The 20,880-nt window shown below is 40.4% G+C and overlaps 1 pseudogene; it reads left to right on the top strand.

Annotated features, from left to right (window-relative positions):
* Positions 1–417: 417 nt before the first annotated feature.
* Positions 418–888, top strand: LOC103263966 (annotated as a pseudogene).
* The last annotated feature ends 19,992 nt before the right edge of the window (positions 889–20,880 follow it).

Genomic DNA, 20,880 nt, shown 5'->3' on the forward strand with positions numbered 1-20,880 from the left:
TTGTAGAGATGAGGTCTCGCTGCCCAGGCGGGTCTCAAACCCACGGGGTCAGGCAATCCATTCACCTCAGCTTCCCAAAGGCGCGGGATTACAGGCTGAGCCACCGAGCCCAACTGGGTGTCTTTTTTATAGAGTGATTTGTGTTCTTCTGGATATATTCCCAGTAGGGGGATTGTGGGGTCATATGGGAGGTTGACATTTAAAGCCTTTAGGAATTGCCACACTGCTTTCCACAGAGGTTGCACTAGTTTTCACTCCCACCAACAGTATAGAAGTATTCCCTTTTCTCCACACCCTCTCCAGCAGGTATTATTCTTTGAGTTGTTGATAATTGCCATTCTGACTGGAGTTAGGTAGTATCTCAGTGTATACCCTCAAATTTTGCCATTTATTTTCATAGTGCAAAAACTTTGCAAAATGAGCAGACAGTACCTGTCATTTCTCACTTCTGAAGTATTTTGTGTGGGTGACACATGGAATCCATTAAAATTGCATTATCAGTTAAGAAACATGCAAGAACGATTAGCTATCAATCTGGTGGAAAAGGGTGTATTGACAACAGAGAAACAGAACTCTCTACTTTTGGACATGATGACACATCTCTTCACCAACAACAATATGAAGCAGTGCCTCCCCAATAAAGTCCAGAAAGCTGTTCTTGACAAATAGATGAATGACCCTCACTGCTTGGACAAGTGCCTGCTGGCCCTCATGTATTGTGCTCATGCCTCGGATGTCCTGGAGAATGTGTTTGCTCCTCTTCTGGATGAGCAGTATGAGTTAGCCAACAAGAGAGTCCAGCAGCTCCTCAACATAGACCCTGAAGTGAAATCTCTGAAGGCCAACGCCAACAACGTTCTGTGGGTGATGGCAGCATTCACCAAGTAACTCTGCCCAGAATGAAGCAATTTCCTTTCTCTAATGGAAATTGGTAATTTTTCTTCTGACTTTTGGTTTTCTGCAATTTGTATTTTCCCACACTAGAATTGGCTTTTGTTTTACAAAATGGTGGGTGACGTTTTCTTTTTTGTAAGTATGCAGGATTCTGTTGGTTAGAGAGGTCTACTTCTTTCTGTTTTTAACAAGTTTTTCTGCCATGTTAGCATTAGATTCCTTGTTGCCGTTCTCATTGCTCCCTGTTTGGGTTTTCTGGTCTACTTTGGCTTTCAGAGTACCTCCAGTCTCCACACGTGCACAGCTTTTGGATGACCTCACTTTGAGTTTTCCCACATGTGCACGGACATCTAGTATTCTGCCCACAATTCAGACAGAGGTCACAAAAAGGCCTTCACCTCACCCTAGGAGATGTCGGCATCTACTAGGACATTTTATTCATAGACCTCAGTTGAGACGTATACTTAGCAAAATCATTTTTAAATTAAAATAGTACGGTAAATACTTAATATAAAATGCCCCTTGGATTTTGCTTCCTATGTAATTCTGTTGTATTATTATAGTTGTTATGATTTAAACTCTTAAATCATAAAAGTCCAGTTGTTTCACAAAGCCAGTTTGGGATGGGCTGCATTCCAGTTATGTTGTACATAGTTTGGATTATATATAAATTGCCCCTTCTGGTTACCCGTGCTCTGTATTAGTATATTGCAAGATTTAATTCACTATACACCCAATGCTCTACACCTGCTTCAGTCATTATCATTTGATAGCAAAACATCACCTCTCATTATTGAAGTAGAGAGAAGAGCTGTGTGTCCAGCTGGTCCTAGGATTTTTTGAGTTGTGCCATTCATGGTTCTCTTTACCTATGCATCTCTTTTTTGGATTTTTTTTTCGGGGAGTGTTAATATTTGTATAATTCCTACAGGGAAAGGTCTTGTAACAAGTACCAGTCTTGAATACAGTGTTTTTCTTTTTCTGTCCACAAGTAAATTAATATTTGCTCAGAAATGTAATTTATCTACTCACATTTCCTTGGGAGAAAAATATTTTTCAGTCCCAGCAGATATTGCATGTAAACTGGTAGCAAGTCATGACTACAACTCGGATGATTAAGAATTTTGTAACAGAAGGCTAAGCTGTGTTTTAAATTCTTATATACAATTATGATAATTAGCATTATAAGATTATAAACACTTGTCTTTTAAGGATTATTTTGACTATTTCTTTATCATGCTTATCATACCACCATTGGTTTCATAAGTAAATACTCTACATTGAACAAATTAATATGAATTAATCATAATTCGTATTAATAGTGGGGCTTTCAGGTGTGCAGAACTTTTTTTTGGTTAACATTCAGTGCAAAAATACTAGATGGTGTATAACTCTAGAGTTGAATTTGAAGGGATTCCCTAATATGTATACTATCTTTTTATCTGAAGTAATAAATAAACTATGATCTTGAAAGTACCTGTATCAGAGCAAGCATGTCATTTTTACTTGTGTGTTCTCATTGTGCTTTCCAATGAAGTTTCGCTAAGTTATAGCATGGTAATATTTTAATGCAGGAGGTGGTAACTTTTTTCTTTTTAAAGGGCCAGTTAGTAGCTATTTTAGGCTTTGTATGTTGGTGTTCATTGCAACTACTCAACTTTATTGAATGAGAGGTGACAGGCAATTCATATTCAGTGCTAGGCTGTCTCCCAATTAAAGTTTATTTACAAAAACAGGCAGTTAACCATGGCTGTATGCCAGCCTTTGTTGCTGTTGTTGTTGTTGGTTTAAATTGGAGTCTCACTCTGTCTCCCAGGTTGGAGTGCAGTGGCCAAGTGACATGCTCACGGCCACTGCAGCCTCAACCTTCTGGGCTCAGACGATCCTTCCACCTCAACCTTCCAAGTAGCTGGAACCACAGGCATGCACGACCATGCCTGGCTAATTTTTTGATTTATTATAGAGACGAGGTTTCACCATGTTGCTCAAGCCGCTCTCATATCCCTGAGCTCAGACAATCCTCTCACCTCTGTCTCCCAAAGTGTTGGGACTACAGGAATGAGCCACCATGCCTGACTCAGCCCCTTGTTTTAATGCATTGAAAAAGATCAATTGTCTAGCTATTGAAATATCCTCCAAAATTGGCACCACTGGTAATAATTGTAGAAATGTTTATTTAAATTTTTTCCTATGTAGTGGATACTAGAAACTGATACCAATGTACTAGAATTTCTTATCAGGTGAAAATGTACACTTTTTCCACCTGAAAAGAATTTAGAAGTTAAGGAATAGATGTTTTGGAGGTCTTCTTCACTCCACAGTAGCAGTAGTATTCCCAAGCAAGCGAATAAAGACCTTGCCAGAACTTCTGTCAGTGTTTGATTCAGAGCAAAGTGCACACTAAGCTCTACCTGGGTATCATCCAGCTTAAATACATGTTTCTATGTTCAGAGAAGAGGATAGGTGATGAAACTGGGGAATGGTAGTGGTGGTGGTGTTGTCTAGAACTCTTTGCCTGAAGAATGTGGCTGCTTAGTATTCTCTAAAGCAGACATTTTTTGACACTATAGAGATAATGATTCTCTGTGGTAGGAGCAGTATTTCCACAAGTTTATGCTACCTTAGTTAAAGCTTTCGGAACCAAGAATCAGGCAGTGCATGTGTATATGATGATAAAACTTATCTAAGTATCTAGTGTGCAAAGAATTAATAGTTGCCATTTCTTTTGTGGCTTTTTCATATGTTGTTTAATTAATGACCGTTTCTTAAAATAACCTGATTTGGTATAGTGCACAAACAGACGCTAACTAAGTGCATGCCCTGTGCATAGGTAAGTATTTTATGTCTCATTCTGACCTCTCCAACTTCAACTTACTATCTTCATGTAGTGCAGACAGGCTTGGAAAATGTGGTTTTCCCAGTCTCATTAGCTAGTAACTGTCTGAGCATTTAACCCAAAGTGATTGACTAGAGTGGTGGCATTCAGCAACAATGGATCCCTACTTATTTGGGCACTAGAAGAGGGTTTCATTTCCCTGACAGAACAGAATAGCAGGCATGCAAAACAATCTCATGGGAGTACAAAATGAAAAGATCAAAAGACACCCTTACTTGATTCTGAATCTTGCTCTAACTTAGTAAATTATCTATTGGGATGGAAAAGTTGACCAATTCTACTGACCGTGTCAAGTGGTCAAGAAAGACCCTGGCCTACTGAAATAAGATTGAGCAGTGGTCTCTGACTTCTTCCACCACTCAACACTTCCCGTTGTTTGGGAACAGAAAGGGACAATACTCTTTTTACGGCAAGTGAACCCTTGAATTTGGTCATCTCCCACAAGAAAGTGAAAGGCGCTAGCTGGTGTTTAGTAGAGTGGCAGTATAGGACCAATAAGTGGTGACACTTAGACAAGTGACAAGGGTCCATGAGGGCCAGTTGTGACTACTCTTGGCCCAACTGCCTGGAAAACACTAGCCATGAGTTTATGTAAGGTACTTATGAAGTTTGTTTAATTTCCAACACGACAGTTTCTCTATCTTTTGTTGACTTATTAAATATTGTCAGGTAACACTCCTCCTTGTCTTTAAGTTTACCAATTCTACTGACCGTGTCAAGTGGCCAAGAAAGACCCTGGCCTACTGAAATAAGATTGAGCAACGGTCTCTGACTTCTTCCACCACTCAACACTTCCCATTGTTTGGGAACAGAAAGGGACAATACTCTTTTTACGGCAAGTGAACCCTTGAATTTGGTCATTTCCCACAATAAAGTGAAAGGTGCTGAGGTTATTTCCAATTCATCACAGCCCACTGGGTCCCAGGATGAGATGACTGGCTCTGGTAGATTCTGCACAAATGTCATATGTTCTTTCATAGCACCAGTCAAATGGTGGGATTAATGTTCTTAACCCTGCAGGCTATCCTTCAAAAGGCTACAGATGGGAACATGCTTTAATTCAATTGACAGCCACATTATCTCAGCCCAGTGTGAGCATTTTATGATAGAACAGTGGTGTCCTGACTCTCCTGAGCATCATTATACAGTGATGTGCATTTTGCCTTTTGCACATAGGTTGTGGAGAGCTTTTAGGATAAGTACACATTACTTTTTGGAATGGCTTCATAGTATAGTTTAGTTAAATCTCCTGTTAGTGGATATTTGAATTATTTTCTTATTTTTCGTTGTTACACACAATATTATTATATACATTTTTATATGTGCTTTATATTTCTCAGACTTCTGTAGGAGGAATTAATAGAAATGGATTTGCTCAAATACTGTACCTTGAAAATGTGAAGAATAAAGCCAAATTACTTCTAAGATTTATGTAAACTTATACATTCACCAATAATGTGAATGTTGGTTTTCCTATACCATAGCCAAAACTATATAGGGTGTCATCAATCCTGGCCTATTTTAATTGTTGAAGGATTATCTCTATTGGTAATTTGTATTTTTTTCTGTGAGTAACCAGTTTATGTTCTTTATCCATTTTTCTAATAGGCATTGAATGTACCACTTACCCCTGTATCCATAATGCAATTGGTTTTCCTAGTCTTTGAAGCTGGTAAATGGTAAGTTTCTCCTTTACTTTCTTTAACATTCAGAAAAGTGTAAGGTGCAGTACCCAGGCATGCAAATGTTATGTTATTTGTTCTAAAAAGATATGCCTCATGGTTACAATTGAGATATGTGAGAGTGTGTGTGTGTGTGTTTGTGTGTGTGTACTATATTTAAGATTTTGTAGGGTATGATCAGATTAATAAATGAAAAAATCAAATGTACAGGTTATGAATGTATACATATATATATACAAGCATTTCATTAAACATTTTTATTATTAAAATACAAATGGAAAGTCACATAAACAAATGTATACAACAATGAATTATTTGAAGTCAGATAGGCTTATAGCCACCTCCCAGGTCAGGAGCTAGAGCCTTGCCTGCCACACAGAGGCTGTTCAAGACTTCCTCCCAGTAATCTTCCCAAGAGGAAGCGCATCTTGACCTAGTGTTCATCTTTAATATTTTATTCCTTTTACTCTTTTTTATTGATATATGTTTTAAGTCTCTTTTACTCTATACCTTCTTCCTCCATCTCTTTTGCTTCCCTTTCCAAAACATTTGTTGATGAACTTGGATTATCTATCAAGAGTTTGGGAAGTTTGGGTTGTGCTGATCGCATCCTCATGGGGAAATTTACCATATTTCTCTGGCGTCCATATTGTATTTCCCAAGGATTGGAAAATGGCTCTAGAGGCTTGATGGATTCTAGTTTGTTGATGTAGGCAAAACTGCTCATTAGGTGGTGGTGAATACTTCACCAGGGGGCTCCTCATGCCTCATTTTCTCTCCTTTGTGATGTTAGTACCTTGCTGTTCGATTCTTAGATTCTGTGCATTGGGGCTGTGGGTGGTGATATTTTAGTTCTTATTTTGTCTTTGCTACCTAGAATATTTTTATAAAGAGAAACTTGACCTTATCCACATTACCTTTTAGTATAGTTTGTAGACGAAAGGTAGGATAAATTCAGTCTATTTACCAATTTTCAAAACAGACTTGCTTCCCTGGCACCCTTCAAAGATGACTGATAAGTTATTTTAAAGTATAGTGAACTTATGGAAGCATCTTGTTTATTTTTAATAGACAAATAGTATATTTGTGAGATACAAAGTGATGCTTTAATCTATGTATACCTTATAAAAAGATCCACTTAAGCTAATTAACCTATTGATCACCTCAACGACTTGTTTTGTTGTGGTGAGAACCACAGATATCTATTTTTAAGGCAATTTTGGAATATGCAGTATATCCCAGTCTGGGCAATATAGTGAGGCCTCGTCTCCACAGAAAATTTTAAAAAGAGGCCAGGCATGGTAGCACACACCTATAGTGCCTGCTACTTGGATCTTTTTTTTTTCCTTTGAATCAGAGTCTCATTCTGTTCCTGTGACTGGAGTGCGGTGGCATCATCATAGCTCAGGTGATCCTTCTGTTTCAACCTCCTGAGTAACTTGGACTACAGGCACTTGCCACCATGACCAGCTAACTTTTAATCTTTTTTTTTAGTAGAGGAGAAGTCTCACTATGTTACCCAGACAGGTCTCAAACTCCTGGGCTCAAGGGATGCTCCAGTGCTGGCCTTCCAAGTACAGGGATGACAAGTGTGATGTACCAGGTCTGGCTTATACTTTTTTGTTTTGTTTTGTTTTGTTTTGCAGGAAAAGGTGCTACCCAAGAGATATGTATTAATGTTCTGTTGTATTTACATTTTAATAAAGCTAACCAAGGTGAATTACCACTGGGGCAGAAAGTACATCATTCTACATTTATAACCCATTGGTTTCTGCTAACACATTGGAAAAGCAATAGTACAGTATGTTAGGGATCATCTGAAAAGTTCCAAGCTACATCTTTCTTTGCTTCTAAGTACCAAATCCTCTTCCTACTCTCAGCCCTTGGCCTAATCATCAGAAGACATAAGAAAAACAAAGAAGAAATTCTAATCATACAAAAAGTGCCAAGAATTTCATTTTTGTAATTAAGCTGTGTTTGTATCCTAATCCTTTTTATTTCATACAGTGCCAACAGCTTTTAGAATTCCTTAGTTACACGTGATGGAACAGTAAGGTCCTGCAAAATTTTGAATACAGAGTGTTAAAAATTATGTTTATTTGCCATTAAGTACGTATTTTTGACCATACCTTACATGCATTTTGTACTATGGTGTTGCTTTTATGTGTTCACACAGTGCACATGAGTACATGTCTAGATTAAATTTAACAGCAAATATGGATGATATGCAGAAATGCAGTCATAACAGAGGTTTTAAGTATGTAGAAAACCCCTTCAAAATAGCCAGCATTATATACGTTACAATAAAGGACTGAATTCCAAATTCATTTAGTGATGGCGGATGAATCAAGCAAGAGTGCCTCCTACTGACTACAGTGATATGGTTCATGCTACTTAAAATGCTTACAAACAATAGATAAGCCATTAGGAATACATCACAGACTTGACTGCAAGAGCTTTTTCAAACATTAACCACTGATGATGCAATGATGACAGAATTCTGCGTTAACTGTCAACATTTCACACTTAGGAACAGCTAGAGAGAAAGGATCTCTCATGGGTACTTTACTTTTTTAAAGCAGGCGATTATTCCTCTGTGTTCCGCATCTTGATTCACTTCCTGCAGTATTCTCTTGCTCTTGAGAGAGAATTCATAAATGCAGGGAGGCCTTTGGCAGAAAACATCTGTAGTAAAGAAAGACAATTCTGATACTGGGGACATTTGAGAACGTTTCTGGCATCTTCCGGACTTTTTCATCATTGATAAATCCTCCCTGAAACAGGAGAAAGCCTCAAACCAGGAACACCCACCAGAGCTAGTACTGACCATCAAGTATCTGGGAAATAGTCAGAAAATCTGACAATCAGGATCCAATTAATTCGAGAGAGACTACATCCTGAGATGGTCAAACACCTTCCTGCAGCTGAGGTGGACAGGCAGAAAGGCAGGAAAATCCCATGCGGTGAAGGAGGCATGCCATGAACACGTGAACATGGAAATCACCTCCTTTCCTCTCCTCAGCTGAACAGCATCATCAGAATCATCAGGACCCACAAAATCCTCATCTCTTCCAGGAGCCAAAGGGCTAGGAGCTTCAGCCATTCGTCTCTGATGAGAGGTCTCATCTTAACTGGGTGGTCCCATTGTAAGATGAGGGTTTTGGAAATTGGACTCATGCTTGAAGTAAAAATCTGCTGCCCCCTCTTCGGTGATGGTGCTGGAAAGTGGGAGACGTCCCGTGCAGCTGCTTCAGTTCCCCATACTGTTCTTCATGCTGGAACTGAAGGGATCAGCTGCCCCAGGCCAGCCCGACCGCCCTCAGCGCCCTGAATGCCAAGGCCAGGGTGCAGCTGCAGCAGGGAGGGAACAAGGGCCGGCTAAGGGCGCACGCTAAACACTGGGTCGCCGAAGGCCGGGAAGGCCAGCCAGGGAGGAGACTGGTTCAGGTCTCTATGGCAGTTGCCGCTTGCGGAGACACTCTCCTCTGAATGGAAGAGCCGCTACCACTGAAGCTCTGATGTGGCCTCAAGAGAGGAGGCGGGACAAGCCGACGACGCCACGCCCCGACCGGCCTGTGCATCAATCTGCAGTTGGCAAAGCTTTGTTTATTCTCCGTTTCAGGACAATTAAAATATCTCCTTTTAATTCTTTCGTGTGTTTCGATTTTCTTCCTTGGGGACTCCTATGTGTATGTCTTCTGTATTTGTTAATTTCGCGAGAGTTCTTTTCTCTATTTCTTACTGATCAACAGTTCCTCCTTTCTATTGTCTCTCTCTCTTAAGGCATTATTGTGTTTATTTACTGGGCGTGATCTTTGTAGCTTACTCTTCTTTTCTGAAATTATTTTAAATTCTTTCCTCAGTTTGAACACCTAATTTTGAGGTACTGTTTGTGTTCTCATTGGTTTTGCGGACACATCTTTCTAGGATCCTATTGTTGTCTGTAGGGATGGTTTTTACTCCTCATGCATTTTTTCTTATAGTAACTTTGGAATTTAACCGAGATTATCTTCTGTTATTCATTTTTACACAAAATTAAACTTTCCTGTTCTATAATAAGAGAGACTTGGATCAGGGTAGCTTAGCTGCATTCTCTGGCCTCTCCCTCTCCTCTCTGGAGCACTGTGGAGAATTATAGTAGCTCACTAGGCTCCTGAGCTCTGATCTGCACCTTTCACCTGCTTTTATCTGAACTCTCCTTTTTTTTTTGAGTTGGAGTCTCACTCTGTTGCCCAGGCTGGAGTATAGTGTTGCACTCACGGCCATTGCAGCCTTGACCTGCTGGGCTCAGGCAATCCTTCTGCTTCAGTCTTCCAGGCAGCTAGAACTCCAGATGCGTGCCACCATGGCTAATTTCTTGATTTATTGGCGCGTCAAGGTCTCACCATGTTTCCCAAGCTGGTCTGGAACCACTAGGCTCAGGCATTCCCCTTGGCTCAGTCTCCCAAAGTGCTGGGATTACAGGCGTAAGCCACCACGTCTGGCCTGAACCTTCCTCTTGATTCCTGCTGTTCTTGTTCTTCTCAGTTAGGGCCCCATTTCCCATAGTTTCTCCACAGTGTGAGGTTTGAGAGTTCATAACCTGCATCAGCCTTTTCCTCCTTCATCACAGACACCACACACCTGCACCCTAAGAGAGGGTGCTAACTCTCTGGGTCTGGCTGCTGCTGTCCTCGGAGCTGTCCTGTGCTTATAGTGGGGTGATGGGGCCATCACAGGCCCTGTGGCTGCCTTCTGCATTGACAATGTTCCAAATTCTTTTTGGTTGGTGGCTTCTTCCCAACCATTTGCATATTTGGGAATTTGTGGGGGTGCCTTATCTAGTTTTGTAATGCATGTAAACCATGCTTTTTTCTTTCTTAATAGCTGCATGTATGCATTTTGTAGGTGCCGTTGAGGAAGACACAGGGAGAGTATGAAACTGCCAGAGCTCCTACTATTGATATTATCTAATATTTTATTTAATATTTCTTATAATTGCTGTGCAATATATTATAAAACTTGAATATAATATATTTTATAAATTGATTATCTTAATGAATTCCATGTTTACCATGAACTCTGTGAGAGACCAATTGTCATATCCACTGCTTTGTACCAGCATTGAGTCAGCTTCCTGAACTCAGTTTATTTTCTTTATTTCATCTTGTTAATTTTTCAGAGGAAATCTGTTGCTTGACACAAGATTGACTCCTTCAGGGTCTGCTACTGATGGCCTCATCAGCAATGTCCCTTTACGGGATGTGATTTCTCCACTCAACTTTCATGTCACACAAATCAGGGGAAAGCTCTATGATTGTCATCTGAGGGATGTGTACATTGTCTTGAAATCTGAGACTGGGCATTTAAAAGACAGCTTCATTAATTGATTCTATTGGGATGGAAGAAAATAATCTAGAAACTCACGTGTTTTATTTGTTCTTCCTCTCGTTTTTTTTTTCTTTTTTCCCCTTCTTTCCTCCTTCCCTTCACCACCTCAGGCCCCAGGTAAAGAGAGAATTGGGTCACCTAAACTTTAAACAGGTCAGGTGCAGTGACTCATGCCTATAATCCCAGCATTTGGGGAGGCTGAGGCAAGAGGATTGCCTGAGCCCAGGAGTTTGAGCCCAGGCAACTTAGCGAGACCTCATCTCTACAATAAATCAAGAAAAATTATCCAGGTGTGTTGGTGCATGCTTCTAATTCCAGCTACGTGGAAGGCTGAGGTGGAAGGACCACCTGAATCCAGTAGATCAAGGCTGCCGTGGCTGTGAGCACGCTACTGTACTCCATCCTGGGCAACAGAGTGTGAGACTCTGACTCAAAATAATGATAGCAAACAAACAAACAAAAAACCAGAAACTTTCTCTAGACAAGATTGATAGAATCTTTGATTTGAAGTTTTAGCCAAGTGAAAGGTTCTTTTAAGAAAGCCCCTTTGGACTTAGTCTCATATATATGTTCTTTGAAAGTGTTTCCAGTGAAACTGGACCTTATAAATTTTGTGCTGGGAAATTTAAAGAACCACCTTTTCAGTTCTTCTCAAGAAACTGTTGAAATTGTTGAGAGATCTGCTTACACATCTTACCTTTTCTTTCCTGTAAGTCATATCTGGGTTTCATTTCCTTTTGCTCAAAGCCAAAGTACCTTGTGGTCCCCTTCAGGGAAGCAGAGAGGGAGGAAAAATCAATAAGTCTCATCTTGACACACTCAACAGGCCAAAAGAGCTAGTTCCATAGACTGTAGGGCCTCTTTTTAGAAGGAAATCGCTGGAGCGAGTCAGGATGTGAAGTGCTAACAGCAGAAAAACCCATTTGTGGAGTGTTGCTCTCTCTTGTCAAAGCAGTGTCCTGGGTTTCTCCTAGAGCTACAATGGACTGGTTAAACATCTGGTGAATTGTGTGTCCCAACCCCTGAACAAGGACTGCTGCTATCAGGGGTGGGAGGCACGTGCATGCATGCAACTTACTTATGTAGCAAATCATCACAGTATCCCACAACTCTAAAATTAGATAAAAATAAATAAAATTTTAGATAGATTATAGTGGGAAAAATAAGATGAAACTGCAATTTCATTAGAAAAGGAGTGTGGTTTGCCCCCACCCTGGGAAGCTAGGACAGTTTAAGATGCCCTATAACCTATGAGAAGCATTTGTGAATCTAAATGCAACAGTGCCATGATAGAAATCTTTCTTGTGTCTTTTCTCCTAAGAGATTGAAGAAGATCCTCTGGTCAAATTTTTTGTGTCTCCCTCCTTTCAGATTGTACTCTTCTTGGTGTATAGCTCAAGAAAGAACTTTTTCTGAATGTTTGCTTTTCCAGGCAGCCCACGGCTTTGATTTTGTTTCTGGATGTTTTCAGTTTGCTCTAAATAGGAGGGTTCCAAGTCTAGTGTGTGCTGGCTGCCAGCTATTTCCTGCTTAGAACATCGGGTAACACAGTGAGTTCCAAATATTATAAAACACATTTGTGACTTAAAAACCCACAGCTTGTACCTCTGAAGCCTGGTAGTGCAAAAGTGGAGGTGCTGGCTGTTTCTGCTGAGAGTGTGTTCTCCTAGAGTTGGGTTTCTCAGTCTACAGAGACCTTCTCTTGACATTTAGAAAACATCATAATGTTGGCTATCTAATGACATTGTCATATGTTGAAATAATATTTAAACAGTTCAGCTTTTGCCTCAGAAAAGTGGAAAAGACCCTTTTGAAGGAGACAGAAGAACCAAAAGGGAGGGTAGTCATCCAAATTCTCGTGATAATTGGAGGAAAGAGAAGAGGAAGTCCTGAGTGGGTCAGTGCAAGATGGATGCCCAACAGACAGGGTGTCTCCTCACATATGACATGCATCTGATTTATTCAGCAGTTGATTGCACCAGTGTGAGCAGCCACATGTTTTACAAAACATTCAAAGGTCAGCTGATCTGGCAGCCCAGTTGGTTTGGGCAGCCTCCCAGACTCCACTTTGAGATCTTCAGCAATTCCAGGCCCTTTGAGACCCTCTGGAGTTCGGGTCAGGCCAGAAGGCATGCAATTGATATAGGTGGCGGAAGTCAGACCCTGGCCAGATGCACACGAATGTTAGTCTGTGTTGTGGGAAACATCTGCCTCATCGCCCTCAGGCAGAAAGTATGGCTGGCAATTAGTCATACTCTGTACTTACTGTCTACACTAGCTTGATTCTCCAACCCAGCACCTGTGCACATGTGCACACACATTCCCGTCTTTTTTCAGTGCAATTACTTGTGTCCACTGTAACCTCAAAGCACCTCTTTGCTTCAAGGGGCCAGCAGAGGTTCGGGCTCTAAGGCACATTTGTTCCACCTTTCTAGATCTTGAGATTTAGAATCTATTTCTGACTCTTTACCTTCCCCAGTGAACTTGACTTTTTCCAGACTTAGCCAAGGTTCTTTTTTTTTTTGAGTTGGAGTCTCACTCTGTCGCCCAGACTGGAGTGCAGTGGCCGCTCCCGGCCACCGCAGCCTCGACCTGCTGAGCTCCAGCGATCCTTCCGCCTCAGCCTTCCAAGTAGCCAGAATTACAGGCACGCGCTAGCATGCCTGGCTAAGCCAAGGTTCTTTTTGCCTCATTCTTACCACAGAATCGGTTTTGACCACTCTCCTTTGTGAGGTCACCTTTCAGAGCTTCCAAACTTCACAGTTGCAGAAGACAAGTTTAGCTAGTGGGACTGTGATTACCCAGCACATTTCTGATGGGGGAAGAAGGTAACATTAATTGGTATTTACTGTGTGCTGGTAGGAATCCAGCCAGCCAGCTCAATGATCCCATTTAATCCAGCCAACACGCCCATAGGTAGATGAGCCTCAGGCACAGTCTCTGATGTTATGTGTGTTTTGCCCAAGGGCCCTAGGGGCAGCTGAGACCTGAGCAAAGAAAATCTTTGCTCACACAGTTGATTTTAACATGAACTTTGATAAAGTTCTTTAGGTATCAAGAAATTCTCAAGCAGAAGAACCTCGTGTTGTTGGTTTTTCCCTCTACCAGCCAACAGATCAAAAGGAAATCTTTCCTATCTATCCAGATTAGCTTGAGTGCTGTCAATTTTTTTCCTTCCATTTTTTTTCTTTTTCTTTTCTTTTCTTTTTTTTTTTTTTGAGTCCAGGTCTCACTCTATCACCTAGACTGGAGTGAGGTGTCTTGATCCCAACTCACCACAGCCTTGAACTCCTGGGCTCAAGTGATCCTCTCACCTCAGTCTCCTGAGTAGCTGGGAATACAGATGAGTGCCACCATATCCAGCCAATTTTTTTGTAGAGACAGGGTCTCACTATATTGCCCAGGGTGCTCTCAAACTCCTTGCTTCAAGTGATCTGCCTGCCTTGGCCTCTCAAAGTGTTGGTATTATAGGCGTGAGCCACTGCACCTGCCTACTGTCCATTTCTCATTGATTTCTTTGACAACTGTTACTTCCTGTCATTTCCTTGATCATCTGTCATCTACTTTGGTGTTCTCATCAAATTGCCTTCTCTCACAGTGGGCTTTCCAGGAAGCAGATACCAAGTCAGAGTTAAAAGAGTGAAATGTTTGTTGGGATAACACCTGTGGAAGGAAGAGGCAGGACATAGGACTGGGAAGGAGGAGTGGTGTGCCGTGATACAGGCCTGACAAAGTGTCAGCCCAATGACAGCTCTGGAGTGAGAAGGTCAGGGTAGAGAAGGTCAGGCCTGGTTTTCCCATCTTCCCCAACCATTGGCCGTAAATCACTCCAGAAGTACTTGACCTTGACATGAAATCACTCCAGAAGAGCGTGGCCTTAACCCTGATGAAGCTCATAGCTGGAGGTCATGAGCAAACCACACCAGCCACCCGATGGACAGCAAGTTTTTACTTGAAGGAGGATCTGAGTGGTGCCTGTGTCATGGCATAGCGAAGGTATTTGCCAGCCCCTACCTTATTCTGACTTCTGTCAGCTCCTCTACCCTGATAACACTTTATCTTCCACAAGATTCTGCAGGAACTATGAAGACAGTCTTAAGCTACTTCTTGCTTACAGGTGTATGCAGACTACAGATAACCAAGAAGAACAGCTCCCTGTAAAGGAAGAGGTCTCCAGCACACGGTACTGCTTGAGAAGGGCTGGTCTGGAGTGGGGACATCGTGGGGGACACAGAAAGGGAGCCAAGGTGACTGATCACCAGGGTGCCCTTAAGATGAGAGGACAAGCTTGGAAGGAGGGCATGTACTGTGTCTGCCATTTGCTTGCCCTTGGCTGGACTGGCAGCCAAGTTGGTTTCTTAGTCCCCTAATTCTAGGTAATCTGAGCTAGTGTTGTCTCCATTTTTCTAGAATGCTTGGGAACTCACTCAAGCTTATAACTGAGAGATAGAATGGGGCAGTTTGCTGCTTCCCCCCACGCTCTGAGAAACCACTTCACCTCCTCCCTGCCATGTGAGCCTACCTGAAAATACTTCTTGTTTTCCCTAAGGTCTTCTTTCATGGGTGCAGGGCATATTTTGGGTGTTACCATATCACTAAAGTATAATCCTTTATGATGTGGATGTGGGGAGAGTCCTGGTTGAATATTTTGAAGTTGTAACCCTTTGTCTGTATCCAAACCTGTTCATCATGAGCAACATTAAGAGGAGTCTTTGTAAGCAGTGAATCTCAAGGTCATTGTCAGGTTTGTTTGGAATCAGACTGTGGAGAGTTAAATCCCAGTTCTACTCTTACCAGCTCTGTGACCTTGGGCAAGTTTATCTTTCTAAGGCTCAGTTTTCTCATCTCTGAATGACAGATCATAAATTCCACCTTGATAGAGTTGTTTTAGATTGAAATGAGGTGTTATATATGTGCAGTTAATGTAGTATACAGCATATATAGAGAAGGTCAAAAAATTTACACACATTTTTTAAAATTTCATTTTATTTTTTATATTGACATATAATAATTGTGCATATTTATGGGGTAGAGAGTGATGTTTCCATACATATACGATATAGTGTAATTAGAATACCCATAATTTCAAATATTTATCATTTCTTTGTATGAGAAACATTCAGTATCCCCTTTTTAGCTATTTGAAGCTATATAGTTTATTATAATTAACCATACACATCCTACAGTGGTATAGAACACTGGAGCTAATTCCTCCTTTCTAGCTGTAACGTTTTATCATTTAACAAATCTGTCAATATTCCTCTCCCCCCCATCCTTCCTGGTCTCTAGTATCATCTCTTCTACTTTTTACTTCTATGAGATCAACTTTTATTTTTTATAATCAATACTTTTTATTATGATATTGTGGGGTACAGTTAAGGGTTAGGTATACAAATATACTTCGTTCAGGCACCCTTGTTGATAAGAGGTGTCTCTCCGTCCCAGACAGATATTTACTACCATTAGTCACATCTCCCTTCCCCTCCCCCCCCATAGTTTCCCACCCAGTCATTTTCTTATGGTAATACGCTGGATGATCAAGGTCCACTATATGAGTGATAGCATGTGATACTCTGATCTTTGTTTCTGTGAGAGGTTACTCAGTATTATAGACTCTAGTTCCATCCAGGTTGCTGCGAAATTCATGATTTTGTTCTTTTTTATGGCTGCATAGTATTCCATCGTGTATATGTACCACATTTTTTTAAATCCAGTCCTCTTTTGATGGACAGCATGGTTGGATCCAGGTTCTTGCTATTGCAAACAATGCTGCGATAAACATTTGTGTGCAGGTATCTTTTTGATAGAGTGATTTGAGTTCTTCAGGGTATATTTCCAGTAGGGGGGTTGCAGGGTCATTTGGGAGGTTGATATTTAGAGCTTTTAGGAATCGCCACACTGCTTTCCACAGAGGTTGCACTAGTTTACACTCCCACCAACAGTATAGAAGAGTTCCCTTTTCGCCACACCCTCTTCAGCAACTGTTATTTTTTGAGTGATTGATAACTCCATTATGACTGAAGTTAGGTGGTATCTCAGTGTGGCTTTGATTTGCATCTCCCTGATGATTAGTGAGGTTGAGCATTTTTTCATGTATCTGTTGGCTACTAGGATATCTTCCTTTGTGAAGTGTCTGTTCATATCTTTTGCCCATTTTATAATGGGGTTGTTTGTTTTTTTCTTTTCAGCACGTTTAAGTTCCTTGTAAATCCAAGGTGTTAAACCTTTGTCAGATCTGGAGTTGGCAAATACTTTTTCCCAGTCTGTAGGCTGTCTCCCTGCTTTCTTGATGGTTTCTTTGGCTTTGCAGAAGCTTGTCAGTTTAATGAGGTCCCACTTGTCTGTCTTATCTCTTATGGCCTGTGGGTTTTGGGTTTTTCTCAGGAATTGGATGCCAGTTCCAATTTCCACGACAGTATGTCTATCATTTTCTGAGGTTCTTATGGTTTGAGGTTTTACATTTAGGTCTCTGATCCATTTGGAGCTAATTTTTCTGTATGGGGATAGATAGGGATCTTGTTTCAATCTCCTGCATGGGGTCAGCCAGTTTTCCCAGCACCATTTACTGAATAGGTTCTCCTCTCCCCAGTGGTAGGTGGTGGAGGCTTTCTCAAAGATAAGTTGGTTGAGAAATTGAGGTTTCACTTTTAAAATGTCAATTCTATTCCATTGATCTATATGCCTGTTCCTATTCCAATACCAAGTTGTTTTGATGATTGTAGCTTTATAGTAAAGTTTGAAGTCTGGTAATGTGATACTGCCTGCTTTGTTTTTTTTTGCTGAGGATTATTCTGGCTATTCTTGGTCATTTGTGTTTCCATATGAATTCCTGTGTTGTTTTTCCTATGTCTGAGAAGAATGTTGCTGGTAATTTAAGGGGTATTGCATTGAATCTGTAGATTGCCTTAGGTAAGATGAACATCTTCACAATGCTGATTCTTCCAATTCATAAGCATGGGATATTTTCCACTTGTTTGTACCATCTTTGATTTCTTTGAGCAGAGTTTTGTAGCTTTCATTGTAAAGGACTTTCACATCTCTGGTTAGGAAGATGACAAGGTATTTCATTTTTTTTGTGGCTATTGTGAATGGAATTGTGATTTTTATTTGGGTTTCTGTTTGTTTATTATTGGTATAAAGAAATGTGATTGTCTTTTGCACATTTATTTTATATCTTGAGACTTTGCCAACGGCCTTTATCGGTGTAAGGAGGTTTTTGACAGATTCTCTTGCATTTTCAAGGTACACAATCATGTCATCTGCAAAGAGAGATAACTTGTCTTCCCCTTTTCCTATTTGGATACCCCTGATTGCCTTCTTTTCTCTGATTGCTCTAGCCAGGAATTCCAATACTATATTGAACAGGAGGGGTGAGAGTGGCATTCTTGTCTTGTTCCAGTTTCCAGGGGAAATGGTTCCAATTTATGTCAATTTACAAATATGCTGGCTGTGGGTTTCTCATAGATGGTTTTACTATTTTGAGGTATGTTCCCCGTATGCCTAGATGTTCAAGGGTTTTTGTCAAGTAGGGGTGCTGGATTTTATCAAAAGCTTTTTCTGCATCTAATAATATAATCGTGTGGTTTTTGCTTTGAGATCTGTTTATGTATTTAATTACATTTATGGTTTACAAATGTTGAACTAGCCTTGCATCCTAGGGATGAAACCTACTTGGTCATGATTGCAGGGAGCCAGCCTCTGCAGAAATTTAGGGGGTCCCTTGGGAGATGTGTTGGTGTCGGCAATTATTCTGAAGAGATAAAGGGAAAGAAAAAAAGGGGGGAGAAAGAAAGAGACTGGACTCTGTCTAGTGCAGAAGCCGATTCTGAAGGATAGATATTAAAAGAAAGAAAGAGAAAGAAAGAAAATGGACAACTGTTCAATGGATTGAGCAGAAACCGTTTATTGGAAGGTACAGCAGGTATTTATCCCCAAATTTTACACAGTCTTACAAGTCTTTCACGTGAACACAAAGCCAGGTGGGTGAGGGGCATCCCCCACCCAACAGGTGTTTCCTCAGGCATGAGGAAGGACAATCCCAATGAAATCACAAGACATTTACATGAACACAAAGCCAGGTGGATGAGGGGCATCCCCTACCCACCAGGTGTTTCCTCAAGCATGAGGAAGGGCAATCCTAAAATTATCTCACTGCTCCTCATGCTTGTTTAATGTTCCTCAAAAGCAATACAACAATTTCTAACATCATAATATTCCAATGATCAATAACTTTTAAAACTTATGCATACACAACACCTAATGATTAACTTAAATCTTAATTCCTTTCTATTTTACACTAATTCTACCTACACTATAGAAACTCTTAATTATAACCCAACCCAGTTCCTAAGGAATGTGACCCACTCAAAAGATCACGCTCGGCCATTCTAGGAACAATTGATTATAATGTCTTAACAAAATGGCTTTCTAAAATCCTATATAGCTATTTTAATTTCTATAAAAGTTTCCAATTCCTAATCCTAACATATAAAGCTGATCATCAGCAATAAAGCTTCTAAAACTAAAACCCAAATATAAACTGTAAATTGTATTAAAGCCAAAACTGCAAATGTAGAAAATGGAAACAATGAAATTTCTAAAGTTAGCTGTATCCTTATTAAACTTCAAAATACCATATTTGATCATGTCTGAACTAACATAATTCACTGATGTAGTATAACCTATTCTACAATACTTTCTATGAATAAAATAAATTAAATTTCTATAATAAGTAGAAAAAACCCTTTACTAACTGTAGCTAAAAACCAGTTTAAAATAAAGCAGCCTAGTCCAAAGTACGTGCTGGGCCCTTAGGAATGTGGCTCAGCCCAAAGTTCGTGCTGGGCCTTTAGGAATGTGTCCCAGTCCAAAGTTCGTGCTGGGCCGTTTCTAGTAACTCTAGATAATTATCTATATTATTAAGGTTAAAACAGCACTTTATATGTGTATACTAATTCTACAAATATAATTTTAAATCTTAAAAGAAGCTTGTACCATATTAAAGGTTCCCATATGTGACCTGAGTTTGAATTATGTTAAGTTTAAAGTCAAAACTGCAGTCTGTGAGAAACAGGAACAATGGACTCCTAAAGTAAGCCATGCCTGTCGTACTCTCAGAACTTCATGCTTAGATCATCAAAGTCCCTGCTAGTGAGACGTGCCAAACAGCAAAGAAGGGAAGAGGGAATGGGCCATCAGCTCCTGAACTCATCCGAGTGGTCTCAGGGTCCGCAGCCTGCCTGGATCCCTAACGTTCAGGCAGGCCTCCATGGCTGGCTCCCAACGCATGATGGATGATTTTTGAGATGTGTTATTGAATCTGGTTTGCTAGGATCTTGTCAAGAATTTTAGCATCTATGTTCATCAAAGATATTGGCCCGTAGTTCTCTTTCTTTGTTGGGTCTTTACCTGGCTTGGGTATCAATGTGATGTTAGCTTCGTAAAAGGATTTGGAGATAGTTCCATCTTTCTCAATCTACTGAAATACCTTCAGTAGGATTGTAATCAGCTCCTCCTTAAATGTCTTGTAGAATTCTGCTAGAAAGCCATCTGGTCCAGGGCTCTTTTTTGTAGGTAGTTTTTTTTTATTATGTAATCAATTTCCTTGATTGTTATGGGTCTATTTAGGGTCTCAATTTCTTCTTGTTCCAACCTAGGCAGGTTGAGTGATGACAGAAACTCCTCCATTTCCTTGAGGTTGTCAAGTTTGTTTCCATACAAGTGTACATATTAGCTTCTAACGATCTTTTTATTTCTTCAGGGTCAGATGTGACTTCATCGTTTAGGTTTCTGATTGTGCTTATTTGGGTTTTTTCTCTCTTTTTCTTGGTCAGTCTAGCTAGGGGACCATCGATCTTGTTTATCCTTTGGAAGAACCAGCTCTTTGTTTCACTGATTTTTTTGTATTGTCTTTTTGTCTTCTATGTCCTGGATTTGGGCTTTTATTTTGGTGATCTGGATTCTTCTGCTGAAATTAGGGTTTTTGTGATCTTGCTTTTCTAGCTTTCTTAGATGGCTTGTTAGGCTGTTAATTTGTGA

Source organism: Carlito syrichta, unplaced genomic scaffold, assembly GCF_000164805.1.
Source record: "Carlito syrichta isolate Samal-C Ts95f unplaced genomic scaffold, Tarsius_syrichta-2.0.1 Scaffold305336, whole genome shotgun sequence".
Taxonomy (NCBI): Eukaryota; Metazoa; Chordata; class Mammalia; order Primates; family Tarsiidae; genus Carlito; species Carlito syrichta.